We start from the raw sequence: 25,326 nt of genomic DNA on the forward strand, positions 1-25,326 counted from the left end.
GATAACATTTGCTATAATGCTAATGTTATTACCATTTTAGTGTTGGGAAAAATTGTAATTAAAGGCAGTAAGTGTATGGCCCAAAGACACACAGAGTGAGGAAGAAAATGAGTCAAAGTTTCCAAAAGTCTTTCAGCAATACACAAAAGGTAGATAAAATCTCTTCATTCTATGACACCCTCAATTCAATATTCATATTGTCCAAGAAATAATAGCATACAATGTCTTGGTCACATTGGGTTATCATGCACAGAACTTATAAATTGAGGTACAAAGAGAGGCATATTTCTTCTGTCCCACAGTTCCAGTATCCTTTTTAAAAAGTACTAAAACTTTTAAATATTAAAACTTACTGTCTTTTAAGAATTCTAAAACGAAATAAATTCACATATAATCAATCCAAAATGTTTTAAATGTAGGAGATGATAAAACAGGCCCCTGTGAAGTAAATTTTCTTCTACTTTATACGTTATTCTTAAAGCCTTTTGCTGGTTTATCATGCCTGTAATCCTAACTACTGGGGATATCTACTCAGGAGCCTGAGATCTGTGGATAACAGTTGGAAGCCTATCAGGGCAAAATAAATTCATGAGATTATTTTTCAAAACTTTTAATGAACTATCAAAGGGCCAGGAATGGAGATGTAGCTCATTTAGTAGCTCACCAATAGAGCAAAAAGGCCTAGCAAGACTTTGAAGCCCTGATTTCAAACTCTGAGCATGCCAACACACATGCAAGTGCGTGGGCACACACACATTTATTCAAAATACCTTCATATTAGTGTTTTGCATTAATTTCTTAACAATATTATGAGTAAAATAAAGGAAATAAACTCTTCCATCTCAGAACATTTTTATATGTTTTCATTGCTGAAAGATTAAAAATTAAAAACCTCACTTTACCATTACCATTACTAACTTGCTAACTGCTGATTTTGCTTCTGTAAATATGCTTGCATTCAGACCCCCTTCACTGGGAAATAAAACTGGGCAGAGTCTCGAGGCCCAGATATCCGGATATCGGCCGTCCCAGATGTCCGGATGGCAGCCCACCCCAGCACAAGGTCAAAGGTTACAGATAGTACATGTTTTTCAGTTTTAGTTTATGTTTTTCAGTTCCAGTTCAGTTCAACAAACCCCGGGATGGACCTTGACAATGACCACCTGGCAAGACCACAAGCTAAGCCAAATGTCAACCAATCATAGGCCTGTAACCATGTAAACTCCCCCTTAGACCAACCATGAGACAATTGTTTTACAAAGAGTGTTTTATGCTAATTTGTGGTTTTTGCCTTTAAAAATGCCTGTAACTGCTGCTCAGGGCGCTCTGATTGCCTGGGGCAGAGAGTCCGTTTGCACAAATGCCAAATAAACTCCTCTTGCTTGTTGCATCTGCTGGTTTGGAGTCTTGGTTTCTGGGGTGCCCTCCCATTGAGAAAGTATCCCAGTGAGTCTGGGGTCTTTCAATTGCAAAATTACTGTACAGAAGGGTCACACTTACATAAGCAAGGCAATGACTACATTTCCTAACAAGCATTGTTAACTCCTCCTTTATTATTCCCCTACTATCCCTTCCCTTCCACCTCCACAAGTCCACTCACCTCCTCCCTTCCCCCGCCTCAATTGTAAAGTTCATTTTACAACCTAGTGTCTTGTGCATCTCATTGTTACAATGGGTGAACCTGTATTCCTATTTAAGCATTTTCTTTTTCTCCTTCCCATCCAAAAATTTGAAGAGACTATATACAAGATGTAGGTGCACCAACTTCAAATACAGTGAAAATAAGTGATTTAACATGGGGTCCGAACATATAAAGAAACAAAAAAAACCATACTGAACGTTATACGTATGTGAGAAACAATAGCAAGAAAGAAAAAAACACTTGTGTCACTAACTTCAGTTCATTTACCTTAATATAATCTTTTCTGGTCATATGTACATAGCTTTTGACCTTTTCTGCTTATCCCAGACATATATTAGTTATTGAAAATTAGGGAAACCATGGGACTTATGTTTGTTTGGACTTGGCTTATTACACTTCATAATCTATTTCCCAAGTCTTTCCACTTCCTAACAAATTAGGCAATGGAATGACAGGAATTTGCCTGTCATCCTTAAGCAGGGGCCATGTTAATCTTCTCCGTATCATTCCAAATTTAGTGTATATAATGCTTCCTCAATACTTCTCAGGGAGCAGAGGAGGGAAGGCCATCCCTCACCCTCCAGTACTGGAGATCTCCATCTTGGATACTGACAATGCTCGGTGGAGCTGCTAGCTCCAACTTAAGCCTTGGATGAAAACTAGAGTCATTTAGTAGGTCACAAGAATCTAAGCTGACCTGCCAGACTGAGCTCCACCCAGGGAAAAGTCACCCAGCTCAGGCGCTAGCCCCAGGAGTGGCTTTCTTCACTGGGTAATCAGAGCCAGAGGCTGCCCCTCCTTTAGCAGCCATGACAATCAATTGAAATTCAGTAAACAGAAACCCTGAGAGTGACTCCAGGCTGGGCTCTGTGAGTTTATCACAAACTAGCCCCTGGGAAAAGCTACTGTTTGCTGAAAGGCTTCAACACTACCCAGAACCTAGCCTCATCACAGCATCTCCAAACTTGAGGAAAAAGCCGTCTCCCTCTTTTGTGATACTCAAAGCAGATCTCCCTTCCATTGAACTAACCTGGGAGGAGGATCACAAAATCCTGGGTAAAGCAGAGCATCTTTCTGCCTGTTCAAACAAACTGACTTAAGAAACCAACCAAGCCACAGGAAAATCAAACACCACAAAAAGACCAGAGACTCCAACCTGAGGCTGGTTATGGACACAAGGGAGATACATGATTTTTCCTACCCCTCACAAAAATTTTGTTTTTCTTTTTCTTTTTTTTTTTTTTTGGTACCATTTATAAAAAAATGTTTTTGGAAACTTTTTTTTAATTTTTACATTTTTTGAAAAAAATTTTTTCTAGTAACTTTTTTTCTCTTATAATTTTTATTTTAGGAGTATATGTGTGTGTGCATATTTCTTTCTTTTCTTTTTCTTTTAAAAAATTCTTTTTGTTTTTTGTTTAGCTCTACTGAACTTCTGATCTTTTCTTCTTTTTTCTTATCCTTTTCACCTTTTCTTCTCTTTTGTTCTTCTTTATGTGACTTAATTGTTGTTCTGAACATCCTCAGATAAACCCGTAGTCGATTAGTAGACCTTATCCCCCATTGTGTACACACTTAATCCACAAATTCATTACTCAATTCAAAACCTTTTAGACTTAAATTCCTTAATATTACCACTACCTCTTTATACCTATATAATATTTTAAGTATTTTTATTTTTAAATTTTTCACATCTCCTTTATATTCCTCCCCGTCTCTCATTATATTCACGTTCTTCTCTGAATAGTTTGTATTCCTTTCTGCATCATATTTTTAATTTTTACTTTTCTACATTTTGGTCACTTTTTTTCCCTTTCTCTTTCTTCTTTTTTTCTCTCTCTCTACTTTCATCCTATCCAACTTATTTCCTACTTTGAGATTAGGACTCAGTTAACTCTCCCTGTACCTTTCCACATCACTCTATTCCTATTGTTTACCCAAATCTCTCCCTAAACCTAATAATTTCTGGTTTACCAAATTCTTCGCAGCCGATTAATATATAGTTGTTTAATGTTGAATAGATGTATCTGTTGAACTAGATTGTATCTGCAGAATATTGACTGTGCAAATACAGACTTTGGGTGATCCTTTCCTTAAGAAAGCGTTCTAGCAAAAAACTGTTGTTATTTTCATCCCAAATGGGCAGAGTAAGTTGGAAAAACACAAGAAAAATGGCAAGTCCGGGTATCTTCACTCCCACTCATGATAATCAGGAGACAGAACAGATAAAGGAAAAGTGCACAGCTGGCAAACATGATAAATGAAAATATTGAAAACATACAAAGGACTCTGTATGAGCATGATAGGTAAAGAGAGAAGGCAAACAAAAGGTCAATGCAGGAAAAGATTGAAAACCTACAAAGGACTATGTATTAGTGTGATAGGGAGAGAAAAGAGGCAATCCGAAGATTTATACAGGAATATCATGAGCGTGAGGAAGGTACTCAAAAAAATGATACAGGATTTGCGTGAGCAGATAGAGAATACTCAAAGAGAAAGGAAGGAAAGGCGTGACCAGGCTGAGAACACGCAAAGTGAACAACAGGATGGCATGAACATCAGGAAGCTAAGCAAAGAGTAATACAGGAATTGAGAGAGCAGGATGAGAATACACAAAGATCACTAAAGGCATTCATGGGAGCCATTAAAAAAGAGCTGAAGGAAGTCAGGGAGACCACAAAGGGAATGCTGAATGGAACCCAACAGAAGGAATGGAAGTCCAAGGAAACCATAAAAAACCAAATAAGTTATTTCAGAATAAACACTGGACACCCAATTAAGGAATTTAAGACGTTCATTCAAGATCTAAAACAAAGCTGCAACAAAGAATTTGAAGCCATCAAAACTGACTAATTAGAAGGAGAAGAAATTAAAATTAAATTAGAAAGTCTTGACAGCAGGTTAGACCATGAAGAAGATCGAATCTCAGGGATTGAAGACAGCCTAGATATTATAGAGAAAGAACATACATCCATCCAAGGCAAATCCAAGAAATATGATAGATCTATCCAACACTTGGAAGACACCATCAGAAGGCCTAATCTGAGGATAATGGGTGTAGGGGAGCACCTAGAAACAGAAGTTAATGGTCTAGGAAATTTGTTTAACAGGATCCTAGCAGAGAACTTCCCAAACATACAAAAAGATAGGCCTATTCAGATATAAGAAGCTTTTAGAACTCCAAATAGACCAGACCAGAATAGAACATCCCACAGTCAAATTATAATACACAGGAACAACTCAGACAAAGGAAAAGATCCTTAAAGCTGTGAAGGAGAAAAGATTAATCAGCTATAAAGGGAAACCAATTAGAATCACCTCAGATTACTCAGCAGAGACAATCAAGGCAATAAGAGCCTGTAACGATGTATGCCATGCCCTCATATCAAACAATTACCAAGGAAGAATACTCTACCCAGCTAAACTCTCCTTCACAACTGAAGGCCAAATAAAAACCTTCCATAGCAAAGAAAAATTGAAACAATACATCTCCACCAAACCAGCCTTACAAAAGATTCTTAAAGATGTCCTACACATAGAAAACCAACAAGACCATAATAAAGGCCAAGAAACTGCACCCAAACTGAGAATCCAAGAACCAAAGGAAGAACCCAGGTTTAGGGGCCCCCAAGAAGGTGGATAACAAGGCAGGAACCCCCAAATACCTCTCAGTCTTATCTCTCAATATTAACGGACTTAAGTCTCCATTTAAGCAACATAGACTGTCTAGTTGGATTAAAAAACAAGATCCTTCTGTCTAGTGCCTTCAGAAGTCACATCTAGCCCGTAAAACCAAAAACATTTTCAATGTTAAAGTCTGGACCAAAATCTACCAAGCAAGCGGCCCCCATAAACAGTTGATAGTTACAATCCTAATAACAGATAAAATAACTTCAAATTAAAATTTGTGAGAAGAGATAAAGAAGGTCGCTACAAGCTATTTAAGAGATCCCTCCTTCAGGAGGATATTACAATTCTAAATATCTATTCACCAAACAATGGAGCACCCAAATTTATCCAATAAACACTACTTTCCCTCAAATCCAACATAGATCCAAAGACATAAATTGTTGAGGATTTTAATGGACCAATCTTCCAATAGATAGGTCAACTCGGCAAAACCTCAACAGAGAAAGCGCAGATCTAAACAACTGCACAGATCAACTAGTTGTTACATCAATCTACTGAATATTTCACACAGCAGCATCAGAATACATGTTTTTCTCAGCAGCACAGTGAAAATTTTCCAAAATACACCACATTTTAGGTCACAAAGCAAACTTGTACTAATTCAGAAATATTGAAGTTATATCATGCTTTCTCTCTGACCACAAGGGAATACAATTAGAACTCAACACCGAATGCCACCAAAGAAAGTCCTGTAATACACAAAGGTTGAACAACACACTATTGAATGACGAGTGGGTCATGGAAGAGACTAGAAAGAAATTCAAATTTTCATGATATTCAACAAAAATGAGCACACAAATTACCAGCTCCTCTGTGACACAGCAAAAGCAGTACTCAGAGGCAACTGTGTAGCTCTGAGTTCCTACATCAACAAATTGGAGTGATCTGAAACCAACAATTTAACGACACATATGAACCTCCTTGAAAGAGAGCAGCAAGATAAACCCCAATCCAGTAGACGGAAAGAAATAATTAAAATTAACTCAGAATTAAATGAATTAGAATACAAAAAAAGTATGGAAAGAATCAAGAAAACAAAGAGTTGGTTCTTCGAAAAAATTAACAACATTGACAAACCCTTAGCAAATCTTATGAGAAAAAGAAGAGAACACACCCAAATAAATAAACTCAGAGATGAGAGTGGAAACATCATCACAGAAAGAACCAAGATTCAGAACAGTATAAGGGAATACGTCTCAAAATTTTATCTAATAAGTTTGAGAACTTGGCAGAAATGGACATTTTCCTAGCAAATATTGACATGCTAATACTAAACGAAGATGAGTTAAACCATCTTAACAGGCCCATATCAAGCATTGAAATAGAAACAGCAATAGGAAACCTCCCATCTAAGAAAAGTCCAGGACCAGATGGTTTTACAAAGGAATTCTACACAGGCTTCAAAGCAGAGCTCACACCAATACACCTCCAACTCTTCAATGAAATTGAAAGAGAAAGTTCACTACCGAACACATTCTATGAAGCCATCATCACCCTCATCCCAAAATCAGGCATGTACTCATCAAAGAAAGAGTACTATAGACTAATTTCTTTGATGAACATTGATGCAAAACTTCTCAACAAAATTTTGGCCAATCAACTTCAACAATTCATCCAAAACATAATACACTATGATCAAACAAGATTCATTTCAGGGATGCAAACCTGGTTCAATATATGCAAATCAATTAATATTATTCATCACATCAACAGGGGCAAGGATAAGAACCACATGGTTATCTCAATAGATGCAGAAAAAGCATTCAACAAGATCCAGCACCCCTTTATTATGAAGGTTTTGGAAAACTTAAGAATCCATGGAACATTCCTCAATACAATAAAAGGTGTACATGACAAACCTAAAGCCAGCATTATACTTAATGGTGAAAAACTAAAGCCATTTCCTCTTAACTCAGGAACAAGACAAGGATGTCCACACTCTCCACTTCTCTTTAATCTAGTTTTAGAATGCCTAGCTACAGCAATAAGACAAGATGCAAACATAAAGGGGATCCAAATAGGGAAAGAAGAGATAAAATTCTCCCTCTTTGCAGATGACATGATCTTGTACTTAAAGAATCCCATAGACTCCACTCCCAAAATACTCAAGCTGATTCAAAACTTTGGCAAAGTAGCAGGGTATAAAATTAACCCCCCAAAATCAATGGCTTTTCTGTTTTCCAACAATGATAAAAGTGTGGCTGAAATTAGGAAACTACTCCATTTGTAATAGCCCCACAAAAAATAAAATACCTAGGAATTAACTTAACCAAAGAAGTGAAGGACCTCTATGATGAAATCTTTAAAAACTTGAAAAAGAAGATCAAAACAGAACTTAGAATTGGGAAAACTTTCCACGTTCCTGGATTGCAAAGATTAACATCGTAAAAATTGCAATACTTGCCAAGGCTATCTACAAATTCAATGTGATACATATCAAAATTCAAACCTCCTTCTCCAAGGGAATAGAAGAGGCAATCCAAAAATTCATATGGAACAATAAAAGACCCCGAATAGCAAAAACGCTCCTCAACGGAAAGAACACTGCTGGAGGAATATCAATACCAAATTTCAAACTCTACTCTAAAGCCATAGTAATCAAAACAGTTTGTCACTGGCACAAGAACAGACCTCAGGACCAATGGAATAGAATTGAAAACCCAGAAATGAACCTACAGACCTATAGCCATCTAATCTTCGATAAGGTAACTAAAAAAATAGAATGGAAGAAAGACAGCCTCTTCAATATATGGTGCTAGAAAACTAAAGTTAGATCCTTACATATCACCCTGCACAAAAATCAACTCGTAATGGATCAAAGACCTCGGAGTCAGAGCAGACACTCTGAAAACATTAAAGAATGGAATAGGAGAAACCCTAGGTCTCTTTGTCACAGGCCGAAATTTTCTTAATAGCGTCCCAGAAACACAACAAATCAAAGAAAGGTTGGACATATAGGATTGCATGAAGTTGCAGAGCTTCTGCATGGCAAAGGACATAGCTAGCAAGATCAATAGAAAGCCCATGGATTGGGAGAACATCTTCACTAGCCATACAAAGGACAAGACTCTCATATCTACAATATACCTGGAACTCAAAAAGTAAATCTCCCAACAACAAATCCTCAAAGAAACAACGGCCCAATAAATATGTGGGCTAAAGAGTTAAAGAGAAACTTTTGTGAAGAAGAAAGAAGGATGACTAATAGACACATGAAGAAAAGCTCAACCTTCCTAGCCATAAAATAAATGCAAATTAAAACAACATTATGATACGACCTCACCCAAGGAAAATAACAACAGATGCTGGAAGGGATGGGGACAGAAGGGAACATTACTTCGTTGTTGGTAGGAGTGTAAACTTGTTCAACCTCTTTTTGAAACTAGTATGGAGGTTCCTCAAAAGACTCCACATAGAGCTCCCCTATGACCCAGCAATCCCACATTTGGGAATTTACCCAAATGTTTACAAACAAGACCACACTAAAGCTACCAGCACAACTATGTTTATTGCAACATTATTTACTATAGCTAAGATATGGAACCAACCCAGATGCCCCTCAGTAGATGAATGGATCAAGAAAATGTGGTATATATACACAATGGAATTCTAACCCTCCATCAGAAAGAATGTGAGTGCCCCATTTGTTAGGAAATGGAAAGACTTGGAAAAAATTATATTGTGTAGTAAGCCAAGCCCAAAGAAACATAGGTCCCATGGTTTCCCTTATTTGCAATATCTAGTATTTGTATGAGTCAAGCAGTAACGGTCAGATAAGGTGATGTTAGGAAAATGAACCCTAAGATATGTATTTAAATGTTTTTTTTCCTTTCATTCATTCGTTTCTAATGCATTTATAAGATTATTTCTTAGTTGCTTTGTATGTCCCTCCCCCATAGTATAACCCCTGCTTTCACTGTATTTGATGTTGGTATAATTTGTGGAGGGGAAGGGGAAAAACAAGTCATTTAAACAAGGATACAGATGTACCCGTTGCAACAATGAGAAGTACAAGTTGTCATGTCGAAAACGAACTTTACAACTTTGGTGTGTATGGGGGGTGAGGAGTTAGTGGGGGGGGGAACCTGGGGAGGGATAGGAAGGGGAAACAATTCTTGATAAAAAATGTACTGAATATCTTGCCCATGTAATTGTAACCCCTCTGTACAGTATGTTACAATAAAAAAATAAATAAAAAATAATTCCAGATATTTATTTTTCAAGAGATGTGTAGGAGGCGGAATTCAATTATTCTATACAAGGGACCTGTCATAATGAACAATACAGTAAGTGTTAAGGTTTGTTAAAAGTTTTAATGTTTGAATTGTATTTAATTTGGGGTATTTGCTTATATATGCCCAAACTAGGTCTGTTTGGCAGGTCATAATTCTTTTCTATAAAATAGTTAAGATTCATGGTAGCAGATATATACCACTAAGTATGTACATTTCAGAGTTTAGAAACTTTACTAATGAGACCTTGCAAAGTCTCAGTGTAAAGTACCAGAATAAAGAGTTGACTTTGTTATCTACACAGTTTCTATTAAAACTATAGCACTTCCTTACTTTATATGTTAGCGAGGAACAAATGAAGATATAAAACATACACAAATTACAAGATTTACCACAAATGGTAATCTTAGTGGGTGACTTTAACCACTACTCATAGCCTATAAAATTCTTGTTGAACATCATAATCTTAGCCACTGTTAACTGTAAAGAAATATGACAATAATAAAATCTAATATATAGTACAATTTAAATACTGAAAACACTGGTAATTGTTTTGCTTTTTATTTTATTAATCATTAATACTTAATTATCAGCTTTCTTTATTTGTAGCATTGTTTTCCTTGTTGTAATAGGATACAACTTTTTGTAAGTTGTCATTAGGAGGTACTTTGAGAAGGTTACTGGGATAGCCAAACCATTTTTTATAGGTGCATGTAAATTTAAAAAGAGGAAAATTAATAACAACATATTTATTTTAAAAATGGTCAAGTAGAATCTGAATCAGGAATACTGACAAATGTCCACACTTAAAATCCTAGACCTAGGCTGTAGCAGAGGTATTACAGTGTTGAGGCCAAAAAAGTGGGAGACTGTGTTTTGTTTTTTTGTTTTTTTAATTTGGATTTTTTTTGGTCATGAGGCTTGAACTCTGGGGCCAGGGTTCTGGCCTTCAGCTCAAGGCTAGTGCTACCACTTGAGCCACAGCACCACTTGCATCTTTTTCTGCTTATGTGAAGCTGAGGAATCAAACCCACGACCTCATGCATGCAAGGCAGGCACTCTACCATTGAGCCACCTTCCCAGTACCAGAGAGATTGTATTTTAAAAAATCATCTAAACAACATTTGCTTCTGCTTTGGGTTATATAATGAAATATATGAATATCTTTTTACATTTTGTGCATTGTTGTGCTTCTAAATATATCATAACTTCATCCACTTTATCCTTTTTAAAGTCATGAAATATTTCTGACAGTTTGTTTCTGTGAAGATTGTTTTGCATTTATAATTTCTTCTGAGTCATTTTTATTTTTTCAAAATCACTTTATATTTAATGCTGATGGGTATTTACACAGAGACAGGGATATAGAGGATTTAGTTTACAAGTGAACATTAAAATTAGACCTCAAAAACAAAAATCAGCCTTAACACATATTTCCATATCTTTCCCCACATTCTCCCTAAAAGATGACAATATTAAGAATGTCTGAGGGAAGCTTTTAAGCTCCAATTTTGTTGGGCTTCTTAGGTTTAGAATTCTTAAATTACAGGTTGTAATGGAAAAAGATATTTTGGTGCACTTTGCCCTTCAGACTGTATCTTGTTCTTTCCTTTTCTCGATTCCATTATTAGAGATTTTTCTCAGAGATGACTCTATCTCAACTTTTCCCTCTTCCTAAATGGACAAATGAATTTGCAGACCAAGACTCTTGACAGAAAGAGTTTAAGAGCATGAATCTAAGATACTTCTCGCATACACCATCCCTACAAAGACACACGTACCAAAGCAGGATACATAGTTTCATATTTTTCTACCAAGGCCAAGGCATGAGGATGCTTGCTTCTGAGGGTGCCTGTTTGGGGCTCTTCTTGATGTTGCAAATTAACTTTATATCTAGTTCCATTATCAGCTACTAAGGATGGCATGTTTATACCATCAGGAGGTTGGCTCAACAGGGAGGCTGGATGTGTCGCCTATGAGGGGCTCCAAGGATCCCTCATGAATGGCACAGATGATCTGTGTTGGAAATACAGTGGGCAATTAAGGTATCCTACAAACACCTTCTCTGCAAAGCAAAGTTTACTTCTGTGGAAGGCATTCTGTCTGTCGCACGCTCAAGTTGAATAAACACACTGGACAGGCAGCTCACCACTGGCTCCCATGAATTTGAACTTTGGAATCATCTTTCATATTGGCTCAAATTTTTGACTCCTTTCAAACTAGTCAAAAGTTTTAATAATCAACCAAATCCAGAACACCTGGCCATTTGAAAAATAACCAACTTTTACCCAGCTGGTGTTCTACCACTAGTGCCATGCCTCTAGCCCCTGGTACTTCTCTAAAATAGCATTGGCAAGGTTTTGACTACCTTTACAAGGGAAGTGCTTGTATCAGTGAATTACTTCAAGATTTAACTTCTACAATTCTCCCATCTGATTTTGCTTTCTTTTCTTCTAACCAATAAGCACTGACTTTCCTATTCAGCAGTATCCAATAAGATATTTTGATTTTAAAAATGGTTTTTTTAAGGCAGATTTTCAGTCAGTTACTGAACCAAAACTGTTATACAAGACCTAAAGCAACCATGCACACATTACTATGAAACAATTACTAAAGAGGTAAATATTGACACAATAACTCATTGTTAAAATGCTTGTTCTATCATCAAACTAGTAAAGGGATCTGCCAACACATAAAGACACACAACGTTTTTTAAGTGACTGGGGGCTGGTCTTGGGTTTGATTTCATGCTCTGGGCATTGTCCACTTTAGCCACAACTCAAAGCTACCACAATGTAGTATCTTTTTTACAGCCTCATTGGAAATAAAAGTCTCATCTTTCCTGTCTGGGTTGGCTTCAAACACAGATCTTCAGAATTCAGCCACCTGAGCATTTAGGATTATACTCAGCATCATCTCAGTTTTTAGGTAATTTTTTGCCAGTATTAAATCCTTGTAAGTCTTTCTGTAGCATTGGCCTCCAACCACCACAGAGATTCCCTTTGAAGTATATTTATTCTTTTATTTTTATATGTTTATTGTAAAAATACTGTATAGAGGGGTTAGTTACATGAGCAAGGTAAAGCATACATTTCCCATCAAGCATTGTTACCTCCTCCTTTGTATTTCCCCTACCATCCCTAACCTCCCAGCTCCAAAACTACATTATACACTCCTTCCCACACCCCCTAAATTGTAAAGTTTGTTTTTCAACAGTGTCTGGTGCCTCTCATTGTTACAATGGGTCAACCTGTATTCCCATTTAAGCATTCTGTTTTTTCCATTTCTCTCCCCAAACTAGAGAAGTGTATATACAAGATGCAGAGCACCAACATCAAACTCATTGGAAACAGGGGTTATGCTGTTTGGGGGTGGGCAGAATATAAACAAACAAAAATCAAATGGAACATTATAAATATGTTAGAACAATAGCAATAAAGAAAAAAACCACTTGTGTCCCAATGTTTGGGCTCATTTCATTTATCACCTTCTTATCTGGTCAAGTATCTGGTCAAGTATCGTATTTAGACCTATTTCTTTCCCATTCAATCCTACCAGTGGCTCCTACTTACTTTTCCATGGTGGCATTTTCAATTAACAAACCCTGCTGATAAATAAAAGCACATATTGGAATAATTTGATTATGGAGATCATAGATTGTGGAGATCAACAGAATAAAACTAATTTGAGTTCCTGTTTCTGGTTTCTAGCTTTAAACTCTTTGGAAAATTTTCAGGCGTCCCTAAGTAGCATAGTTATAAATATGAAGTTTGAATGACCTGATAACTAAGAAGTCTCTCCTCAGTAATTTATGGTGTTTGAGAATGTTCATGTGTGGGTTGGCCAATGGAACCAAAGCACAGATTCTACTCCAGTTGGCCAGTAACAACTCCAATAGTGGTCTCATGAAATACCACCAGACATTTCCTCTGGCTATGATTAGTACTTATTGCTCACCTCAAAGGATTGGCCTTCACTACATCCAGGTATGTTTCCCGGAAATGTCCAATTTTCCCCAGGTAATTGACCTGGAAAGAATGGAGCTGGTCAGTTTCAGGGGTTTTTGTAATAGACTCTTGCTTCTGAGAAGAGCAACAGCATGTTCCAAGTTGTCTCTGATCACATTTCCCTGACACACAATCATAGCAGTACTCTGTACGTGCATGAAACATTTTGTGACTTTATACCAACAAACTGAATTTGACTCTTTCTTTATTTGTAAGCTAAGGTGGAAAATGTAAAGACTCTTCACTTTACTTTTTTGTTTCTCTAGCACTCAACAAATATATTCTTCAATATTTCTGGTAGAGTACATCCATTTACAGATGAGAAATGAAAGGCCAACAGTCAATGTAATGAGTAAATAATGCTACTATAATTTGTGTCTGAGCTCTTCACTCTGTGTGCTTACAAGAACCAGTAATTTGGTGATGGAGAGGACCAATATGAAAAGACTATGGGGAAAAATACTTTGGAAAAGTGGCTTAAATCTAGGTGATCATTGATGATTACATGAAACAGGCTGGTGTCAGGGGCACAAAAAAGGAGTACATAGAAATCATATTAGTGACAGAAACTGAGAAAATGTTGATCATTCATCTTAACTAATGGGCAGGAGTATAAAAGGTTAAGAAGAAATCTGAAGTGTTCTATGTCTCTGGCCAGGCAACTGTATTAGTGATATTCTTGGCGATAAGGACTACAGGTGGAAATGATGGATTTAGGGGAAAAAAGTCTCCGATAGTTCTAAATTTTATATTAAAAAGATGTAAAGATAGGTCTCTTTAGACATAATAAAAATACCTATGACCAGAAATATGAAAAAGAATAGTAAAATCGTGGAGCATTTTTAAAGGGAAGACGAAATGGAAAGTTCTGACAAACTGTGAGCAATGTGAGCACCAGTTAGGACAAGATTCGAAGAATGAGATAAATAAGGAAACAAGAAAGTAATAAACACAGATTTACAGAAGTAAAGAAAGGAAAAAATGCAGGGAGAAAAGGTCAAAACTGTTACAGAGATATTGTAAGAAATATGCTATTTGGATTTGAAAACTAAAAGGATATACACAAGTTCAATAAGAACAATATTTTTGTAAAATGATAGAGATATGTCATATTGATAAAATTTTGAGATATGAATGTGAAGCCATACAATTCTGGATCCAGGAATTCAACAGATCCTGTTGATTTTAAATGTTGGGAACAAATACTTTTATCCTGACCTTAAAAGAATTATACAGATGTAACTGTCATGAACTTTACATAGAGGTACTCTGTGAATATTTTTGAAACCTTTGTTTAGCCATGAGATTGTAGATTGCACTACAGCACAGACAAGTCTAAATTGTCCTACAGTTTCAATGAGTTACCCATGTATCCACATCAGTTTGGGATTTTATTGACATACATTTAGATATGTTTGGGTATTGTTTGGGTATCTTATCAGTCTATCCATTATAAATGTAGGAAAAGTAACACCAAATATTAGGTTGAACATACAGCTTCACTGAAATGTCCCTAAGGAGCCTTTCAATTCTAGTATAATGGCTTATTTCAAAATGCTTTAAATTCTACATCCTGTAATGTGAGCATAGGGTTATACTGTGGAACTTTCCCCTTCAGATAGTGAGCACTACCCTATTGCTTAACATGGAGAAAGTACCCTCATACATAGACTGGGCGAGGGCAAACAAGAAGTGGTAGTTGGACAATGTTCTTAGCAGTTTGTACAGATGAAATGGGAATAGAGTAACTGTGAACTCAAAAGGAACGTGCAAAAAAAAGACAAAGGCACAAAGTAGAATGTGCCAAGGAAATGCTGAAGGACAATTTCAGGTGTGAGGGTGTGTTCAAAGTACAGTCAGATGATGTATTTGGAGAACTCAGGAAAAAACTGCTTTAAACCATTCAGGGACAATCATATAAGTAGAAGCCCCTAACTCTGACTCTCTAATCAACACCAACATCATCAATTTAGGGAGTATTTTCAAAGAGCAAAGTGAGAAAAAGAAGACTCATCACAGTTAGGGGTCACGTTGAAGTAATGACAATCACATAAATGTTCTTATAAATTTTCACTTATTTTGGAGCATTATAGTGGCAAAAAGCCAAGTAACTATCTTGCATGAATCTAAATTAAGTGGGAGGTAGTATATTGGTCTCTTTTTAACTTGAAAGTTATAGATTATATCTTTTTTATTGTGAAAATAAAACAGAGAGAGGTTACAATTGAATGGAAAACATAATGAGTATATTTCATTTTTTCCTAGTTTTTTTTTATTGTGAATATACTGTACAGAGGGGTTAAATTACATGGGCAAGATAATGAGCACACTTCTTTTCAAGCATTGTAGCTACCTCCTTTGTTTCCCATTCCCATTACTTCTCATCCCATATCCCCCATACTCAGTCCTCCCCCACTTCCTCGATCAAAGTTGTAAAGTTCGTTTTTTGACATAACGACTTGTACAGTTCATTGTTCCAATGGGTCCACCTGTATCCCTAGTTAAATGATTTGTTTTTGCCCTTCCTCTCCAAAAATTATAACAATATCAAATGCAGTGAAAGTAGGAGTTATCCCGTGGGGAATGGATATACAAAGCAACAAATAAATAATCTTATAAATATGTTAGAAACAATCGCATGAAAGAAAAAAAAAACATTTGAATACTTGTCTTGGGGTTCATTTCCCTAACATCAACTAATCTGACATTTTCTGCTTGACTCAGACATATACTAGATATTGTAAATAAGGGAAACCATAGGACCTATGTTTATTTGGCCCTGGCTTATTTCATTTAATATAATTTTTTCCAAGTCTTTCCATTTCCTAACAAATTTTGCAATGTCATTCTTTCTGATGGAGGCATAGAATTCCATTGTGTATATATATCACATTTTCTTGATCCATTCATCTACTGAGGGGCATCTGGGTTGATTCCATATCTTAGCTATGGTAAATAATGCTTCAATAAACATAGTTGTCCTGGTAGCTTTAGTGTGGCCTTGTTTGTGATCATTTGGGTAAATGCCCCAAAGTGGGATTGCTGGATCATAGGGGAGCTCCATGTGAAGTTTTGGAGGACCCTCCATACTGCTTTAAAAAGTGAGTGAACAAGTTTACACTCTCACCAACAATGTGGTAAGTTTCCCTTCTTTCCACATCCCTTCCACCAACCGTTTTTTATTAGAGTTCTTGATTACAGCCTTTCTATCTGGGGTGAGGTGGTATCTCAGTGTTGTTTTGATTTGCATTTCTTTTATGGCTAGAGATGATGAGCATTTCTTCACGTGTCTATTGGCCATCCTTTACTCTTCAGAGAATTTCTCTTTAAGACTTTAGCCCGCTTATTTATTAGGCAGTTGTTTCTTTTTGGATTTGTTATTGGGCGATTTAATGTTTTGAGTTCCAGGTATATTTTAGATATGAGACTCTTGTCCATTGTGTGGCTAGTGAAGATCTCCTCCCAATCCATGGGCTTTCTATTGATCTTGCTAGCTATGTCCTTTGTCATGCAGAAGCTCTGCAATTTTATGCAATCTCATTTGTCCAACCTTTCTTTGATTTGTTGGGTGTCTGGGTCTTTATTAAGAAAATTTTGGCCTGTGCCAAGGAGACCTTGGGTTTCTCCTATTCCATCCGGTAATGATTTCAGAATGTCTGCTTTGACTCTGAGGTCTTTGATCCATTTGTAGTTCACTCTGGTGCAGTGTGATATATAAGCATCTAGCTTTAGTTTTCTACAAGTAGTTAACCAGTTTTGTCAGCACCATTTACTGAACAGGCTGTCTTTCTTCCATTCTACTTTTTTATCTCCGTTATTAAAGATTAGATGCCTATAGGTCTGTAGGTTCATTTCTGAGTTTTTAATTCTATTCCAATGTCCTGAAGTCTGTTTTTGTGCCAGTACCAAGCTCTTTTGATTACTATGGCTTTGTAGTAGAGTTTGAAATTTGCTATTGATATTCTGCCAACACTGTTCTTTCTGTTAAGGATCATTTTTGCTATTCAGAGTCCTTTACTGTTCCCTATGAATTTTTGGATTTCCTCTTCTATTTCCTTGAAGAATGAGGTTGGAATATTGATAAATATCGCATTGAATTTGCAGATACCCTTGGTAAGTATTGCCATTTTCATGATGTTGATCTTTCCAATCCAGGATCATGGGAGTTTTTGCCACTATCTAAGTTCTGTTTTGATTTCATTTTCAGCGTTTTAAAGTTTTCATAATAGAGGTCCTTCACTTCTTTGGTTAAGTTAATTCCTAGGTATTTTATTTTCTGTTGGTCTATTATGAATGGAGTTGCTTTCCTAATTTCAAACACACTTTTCTCATTGTTGGCATAGAGCAAAGCCATTGATTATGGGGGGTTAATTATATCCCCTGCTACTTTGTCAAACTTTTGAATCACCTTGAGTAATTTGGGAGTGGAATCCATGTGATTCTTTAAATACAGGATCATGTCATCTGCAAAGAAGGAGAGTTTTACTTCTTTCACTATTTGGATCCCTTTTATGTTTTCATCTTGTCTTATAGCTATAGCTAGGCATTCCAATACTAGATTGAAGAGAAGTGGAGAGAGTGGACATCCTTGTCTCATTCCTGAGTTAAGAGGAAATGGATTTAGTTTTTCACCATTAAGTATAATGCTGGCTGTAGGTTTGTCATATACAGCCTTTATTGTAGTGAGGAATGTTCCATGGATTCTTAATTTTTTCCAGAACCTTCATCCTAAAGGGGCATTGGATCTTGTCAAATGATTTGTCTCTATCTACTGAGATAACCATGTGGTTCTTATCCTTGCTCTTGTTGATGTGATGAATTATACTAATTGATTTGAATATATTGAACCAGCTTTGCATCCCTGAAATGAATTCTGTTTGATAGTGGTGTATGATTTTTTGGATAAATTGTTGAAGTCGATAGGCCAAAAATTTTTTGAGAAGTTTTGCATCAATATTCATCAAAGAAATGGGTCTATAGTTCTCTTTCTTTGATGAGTCCCTGCCTGGTTTTGGGATGAGGGTTATGATTGATTCATAGAATGAGTTTGGTAGTGAAAGTTCTCATAGAAGAGACATTAAAAATGGAAAAAGAAAAACTTAAATTTAAAAAGTGAAAAATTTAAAATTATTTAAATTTAAAGAAATGATTTTGAGAGAAGAAAAGGATAGGATGACAGGAGGGGAGGAATAGAAGGGAGACATAAAAAAACTAAAAAATAAAAGTTCTTAAAATTAGTTACTTGAAAATTACATAAGTAAAAAGAGATAATTCTGCTATTAAAGAATTTAAGCCTAAGAGGTTGTGAATGGAGTAATAAATATCTGGGTTAAGTGTGTACATAATGGGGGATAAAGTTTAATAATCGAGGAAGGGTATATATCTGGGGATGAGCAGACCAGCAATTATGTCATGCAAAAAATAAAGAGAAAATACATGAAAAAAATCAAAATAAAGGGGGCACTAAATGGTCAGAAGAGATTTAAAAACAAAGCATACATACATATACACCTAAAATAAAATTATGTGATGAAAAATGATTAATAGAAAATAAGTTGAAAAATATAAATTAATAAAAAGTTACAATAAGAGTTCTTTGATTTTTATTGGGGTGGGGGAATGGGAAGGTCCTGAATCTCCAGTGTGTCCATAAAGAGTCTCTTGGTGGAGTCTCTGGTCTGCTTCTGGTGTTTGATTTTCCGTGGCTTGATTGGTTTCTTAAGTCAGTTTCTTTGAGCAGGCAGAAAAATGCTCTGCCTAACCCAGGATTTTGTGATCCTCCTCCCACGCTAGTCCAGTGGGAGGTGGAACTGCTTTGAGTATTCCAAAAAAAGGGAGATGGGTCTTCCCTCTAGTTCGGAGATAGTGTAATGAGGCTAGTTTCTAGGTATGGTTGAGGATTCTCAGCAAACAGCAGCTTTTCCCTGAGGGGCTAGTTTCTGAGATACTCACAGAGCCCAGCCTGGAGCCATTCTCAGTGTTTATGTTCATTGAATTTCAATTGATTGTCTAGGCTACTTTCAGAAGGGGGAGCCTCTAGCTCTATTTACCCAGTGAGGAAAGCCACTCCTCCATGGGCAGAGTTCCTCTGCTTGGGATAGGTGACTTTCCCATGGGTGGAGTTGAGCCTGGCTCATCAGGTCAGGTTCCTGTGATCTACTTCCCAAGGCTTCCAAGGCCTTATTTGGAGCTAGCTTCTCAGCTGTGCCTTTGTCAGTATCAAAGGTGGAGATCTCTGGTGGTGGGGGAAGGGTGTCCTTCCCTCCTCTGAACCTAAGAAGGAGTGAGGATATCAGGGCTCTACTCACGCCAGAGTCTTGTTTCCTGGGCCATCTCTGGTCTGCGATCTGCAGGATGAAGATATCTGCTCCTTATCAGTTCTTGCTGGTGTTGAGTAGAATCTGTGTGCTGTCTGGCATCTTTGTCTTTGACACTGTAGGTATGACGGCTCCCGCCTGTGCTGCTCAGATCTGTCTCCTTGCCTGAATTTTCCCTCTTTGGCCTAACTCTCTGTACTGTGCTGGCAAACTGGGTGTGATTCTCTAGCCTAGAACTGTTCACTGGAACATTATACCTGCTGTCTATGAGAGAGATTGTTTAGCCTCCAACTTCTCTTCTGACATCTTCCTCCAAATTCTAGATTATGTCTTTCTATACTCTAACTTAGGATAATGATCTGCTGTCAGTTATTTTCTTCTCTTCCCCATCTTTTGACCTTGCACTTACATAACTTTCAATTAAATAGACATACTTGAGCTTGCATTTCCAAATTCTTCAAAATTATCTGAATTTCTTCATACTTCTGGCAGCCTCCTATATCTTTCTCAAGGGAATATTTTGTCACTACTATCCTGCCTAATTCAGTTGAATATATACATTACACTCTCATCCATATTTCTCAACACTTGTACCACCAAAAAAATCCTTCCTTACGTAGAATTCATGATTTAAGTATGTCTGGAGAGGTGGCATCTGTCATTTTTGAATGACCCTAAGAGATACTTACATGCAATCATGTTTTAAACCAATATGCCACTCAGTAGCTGAATGAATTGACAAAATGTGGTTTGATTGATAGATAGATAGATAGATAGATAGATAGATAGATAGATAGATAGATAGATAGAGGAATTATATGCTTCCAATTCATAAAGAAATGGAAAGACTTGGAAAAAATCCTTCTAAATAAAATAAACATGACACAAAGAAACAGTTTCCATGGTTTCCCTCATTTGTAATAATAGGAAATGTCTAGGATAGTTCTAGCAGATGCGCAGAATGCCTCAAAAGCTATATATATATATATATATATATATATATATATATATATATATATATATATATAGGACAATATAAGATCTTGTTGAGCAAAATGAACACCTAGATATGGAAATGTAGGTTTTGCTTTGTGGTTGTTGTTTTTAATGTACTATGTGATTTCTATTTTCTTTTGTGTATTCCCCTTGGTTTATCCCCTGCTCTATTTGATTTCGGTACTTGTTGATTGTATATAGCATTATCTTAATTTAGCAAGGGAAGAAGAACAAAAAAGTGGGGAGACAAAGAACAAAGGGAAAACCAATTCAATAGCAATACTCACAAGACAACATGTTGAAAATTTACATTACATCTTGTGAGGGGTATTGGGGTAAAGGAAAAGTATGAGAAACATGAGGGAGTGGGTAAAATTTAGACATGTTATGTATTCACTACTTTATAATTACTGCAACCCCTAAAAATAAGTTCCCTAAAATATAATTGCACTGTATTGCTATAGTAAATATTATTCCATGTGTATTACCTTTTTTAAAAATGAACACTATTAGGCATCTAATTTGAATTAATGACTCCTTTCTTTATCAGAGGTTCTCCAACGTGAATGTTTTCCAACTATACAATATTTTCACAATATACTTGCCATTATTTTGAAAAAAACCCAATAATTTTAGTTTTGTCTCATAGTGAAACAGAAGACAGTTTAATTCTCTGGAATCTCCTAACTTTTGAAACTGAATAATTGTTAAGAGGACAGAATATATATGTTCTTCACAATTCCTACAACTACTAACTTTTCATTTTCAAATTCTGAACCTTCCATACCAGAGATATTAAAAATAGTACCTGTTTGCATGTTATTTAATTCTGCAATAGCTGCAGTTTCCAATGGGGTGTTTCATATTGAGAAATCAACAGAAAAAATAGCCACATTCTAGTAGAGGATATAGCTACGAAGCATGTGTAATAATTACTTCCTCAAGAGTAAACATTTATTCATCAGATTGAGCTATTATGTCTATGACCATCAATCCCAAACTTTTATGCCATGAAGTCATCTTAGCTCAACAGTTTCCAACTTGTAAGGTGCACCATAATATTCCTTAATTTACATCATGAATAGCTTACCTCTATTGTGGAAAAATAGTACACTTCTGCTAATGTGATGCCCTTCCTATTGTGGAAAGAACACTACACTAAACATTGCTGCATCATTTCCCCCCAGTGGTATTCTAGAAATCAGAACACTTGCAAATATTATTTATATTTATATTTTTATCTATCATAGGTATTCATGAGGTTAAGATCAGAAGATGATGGTTCAAAGCCCACACAGGCAGGAAGATTCTTTACATTCTTCTCTCCAATAAACTGATCAGGAAAAGCCAGACACAAGTGGCATTGATGTTGAAATGGTAGGGCATGAAGCTTGACCACAAACAGGCTCAGAGAGAGTGGCCAGACCCAGAGTTCAAGTCTGAGGACAAACCAAAAAACAAAATAAAATAAAAACCAACTCTAACCTTAGCATTTTGCTCATTGTATACAGAGGCATGTAATTAAGGAAATTTCCTCCTGAATTATGAATAGATTGAAGAACCAATTCATCACACAATTATTTTCTTCGTATCATGTTACACCAAAGCCTCAAAAATTGCTTTTTCTAAATTTGTTAATTAATATCATCCAATTGTTGGCAACTCTGTCTAGATTATTCACATTATCAGTTTATTCATGAACTGTTGGATTTATCTATTAACTAAATTCTAATTATACCTTCCTTGAAAGAATATTTTAGGCAAATAGAATGCCACAATCATAGGTGAATTTGTCAATTATACCCTCTACTTAAAAATAATTTTGTAGTATCCTATAGAATATAAAATTACAAAGAAAACCAAAATATTTATTTTAAATCTAAATTCTAACTTAACAAAGTCCTACATTAAATGAACTTTGTTATGTCTCCAGGCTTAAATATTTGTAATCCTTCATCATTTCTTTGGAATCCAACAGAATCATGATTACTTTCTCAATTTTTTTATCGGAAATCAGGAGCCATTTTGCATCTAGTAATGTTCTGTAATGAAGAGAGCATTTAAAACACAACTGAGGAGTATATATGAATTGCATTTCAATAGGAAACTTGACTACTCAAAACATAATGGAAAAATTAGCCCAAACTTCCTACTGTGTATCCCTTTCTTGTTGTTCGGAATGTTTCATAGAGCCAAAATTATACTATTTGGTCCAGAGAAGATATCGCTATGTATATGCACTCTCTAATCTCCTGTCTTAGCCTGAGTGCTAGACTACCAGGCTTGTATCACATTGCCCTGCCATAGTTTGTTGGTTTATTTAATCTAGATACAGACTAGCAATTCTGAACTTCTCCGATGATCTTATCTATTAGACTGACTGCTCAGACTGTTTATGTACTATTTTCAAAGACATTCTAACATTTGACACAGGATATGAACATTTTGAGATGCACCTGCAGGGGTCTGTGATTCATTCTTCCATGGATCCGATACCTTTAATAATGATTACTTGACTTTTCTATTATCTCTGGACTCTACCTATGTAACACTGTCAAACATCTTTGAAGAAATTTCACTTGAGGACTTCCAATAATAAAAATTATAACTTGATCTAGTCTTCCTCAGGATATATTTTCTATTATTTTCTAACTTTTCTCCACATTCTGAGAGTTGTTTCATTTGTGCAGGTGTTTGCTCATATAAGTGCCTCTATGTGTATGTGTATGTTTGCATGGTGCATGCAAAAGTCTAAGCAACCTTATTCAGAAATCTTGCTCATGACTAGTATTGCATCACTTGATCGCACGCCTATATCCTAGTTACTCAGGAGGCTGAGATCTGAGGATTGCAGTTCAAATCCAGCACGAATAGGAAATAAATATTCTGAGGCACTTATTTCCAATTAACCACCAGAAAACTGGAAGTGTCACTGCAGCTCAAGAAGTAGAGTGCTAGCCTTGAGCTGAAAAACGGAGAGACATTGCCCAGGCCCAGACTTCAAGCACCGCCACGATCATCAGAAAGAAAGAAAGAAAGAAAGAAAGAAAGAAAGAAAGAAAGAAAGAAAGAAAGAAAGAAAGAAAGAAAGAAAGAAAGAAAGGAAGAAAGAAAGAAAGAAAGAAAGAAAGAAAGAAAGAAAGAAAGAAAGAAAGAAAGAAAGAAAGAAAGAAAGAAAGAAAGAAAGGAAGAAAGAAAGGAAGAAAGAAAGGAAGGAAGAAAGAAGGAAGGAAGGAAGGAAGGACAGAAAGAAAGAAAGAAAGAAAGAAAGAAAGAAAGAAAGAAAGAAAGAAAGAAAGAAAGAAAGAAAGAAAGAAAGAAAGAAAGAAAGAAAGAAAGAAAAAGAAAGAAAGAAAGAAAAAGAAATGAGTTTTTGGTCACCAGTTTATTACTAGTATAATTCGTGCTATCTCAACATAGACTTTTTTTCCAGTTAAATCCATGCTCTTATATCTAACTTGCTTGGGAACCAGAATTATTCTTCCAGTCTATGTTTTACAATTTTGCATGATTAGCAACCATGATTTAGAGATAGAAGATGAAAGAGTGGACTTTTCCTTCATGTTCCACTTAGTATTAATCCTTTCTCTATGTCACTCCCATAGATCTACATAGTGACTGGCTTTATTGGTTCAATGTTGTCCTATTTGCAGAGTCTTCTATAGTAAATTGAACAATTATACTTAAGCACAGAACTTTTCTTTCTCCTATTATTCCTATTTTTCTTCTCCTGTTAACTTATCTACACTTGGGAAATAATGCACAACACACACACTCACAAAAAATAAACTTTTCTGAGAATCTTCTTCCCAGTTAAATTTAATTTACAGAGCACTTTTGAAATTTGAACTTAATGTACTCTGGATAATGGTTTCTTTCATGTTTTTATTGTGAAAATAGTGTACAGAGGGGTTAGCGTTACATAAGTAAGGTAATGAGTACATTTCTATTGAGCTTTGTTACATCCTCTTGTTTTTCCTGTGGTATCCCTTCCCTCTTCATCTACACAATTCCCCCTCCACTCCCCAAATTGTAAAGTTCATTTTCTACATAGTGTCTTGTTCATCTGATTGTTCCTATAAGTCATCCTGTATCTTTCTTTCAGCATTTTATTTCCCTTCCCCTCCCCACATTAGAAAAATGTATATACAAGATGCAGGGCACTTACCTCAAATCCAATGAAAACAGGTGTTATACCATGGGAGACATAAAAGAGAAACCAAAAAAAATAACATAGGACATTTTAGATACATTAAAAACAATAGCAAAAAGGAAAAAAAAACAAATTGTGTCCCTATCTTGGGGTTCATTTCACTTAACATCTTCTTTTATGGCCATATATACATGGATAGTGTTTTTATAAGCCATTTAAATTTTATATGTTGTATTTACTAAGTTGTCTCTGAAACTCGTGTTACCTCATGTCCAAAGATGTCTTTGTG

At 36.0% G+C, this 25,326-nt stretch overlaps 1 non-coding gene across 1 annotated transcript; it reads right to left on the minus strand.

Annotated features, from left to right (window-relative positions):
• Positions 1-2,073: 2,073 nt before the first annotated feature.
• On the minus strand, positions 2,074-2,183 carry LOC138808627 (U6 spliceosomal RNA). Its single transcript, XR_011366537.1, has one exon. It is a non-coding gene; the product is annotated as a U6 spliceosomal RNA (small nuclear RNA).
• Between the last annotated feature and the right edge of the window lie 23,143 nt (positions 2,184-25,326).

The sequence above is a fragment of the Dipodomys merriami genome, unplaced genomic scaffold (genome assembly GCF_024711535.1).
Source record: "Dipodomys merriami isolate MVZ:Mamm:240054 unplaced genomic scaffold, mDipMer1.0.p SCAF_46, whole genome shotgun sequence".
NCBI classification, from domain to species: domain Eukaryota; kingdom Metazoa; phylum Chordata; class Mammalia; order Rodentia; family Heteromyidae; genus Dipodomys; species Dipodomys merriami.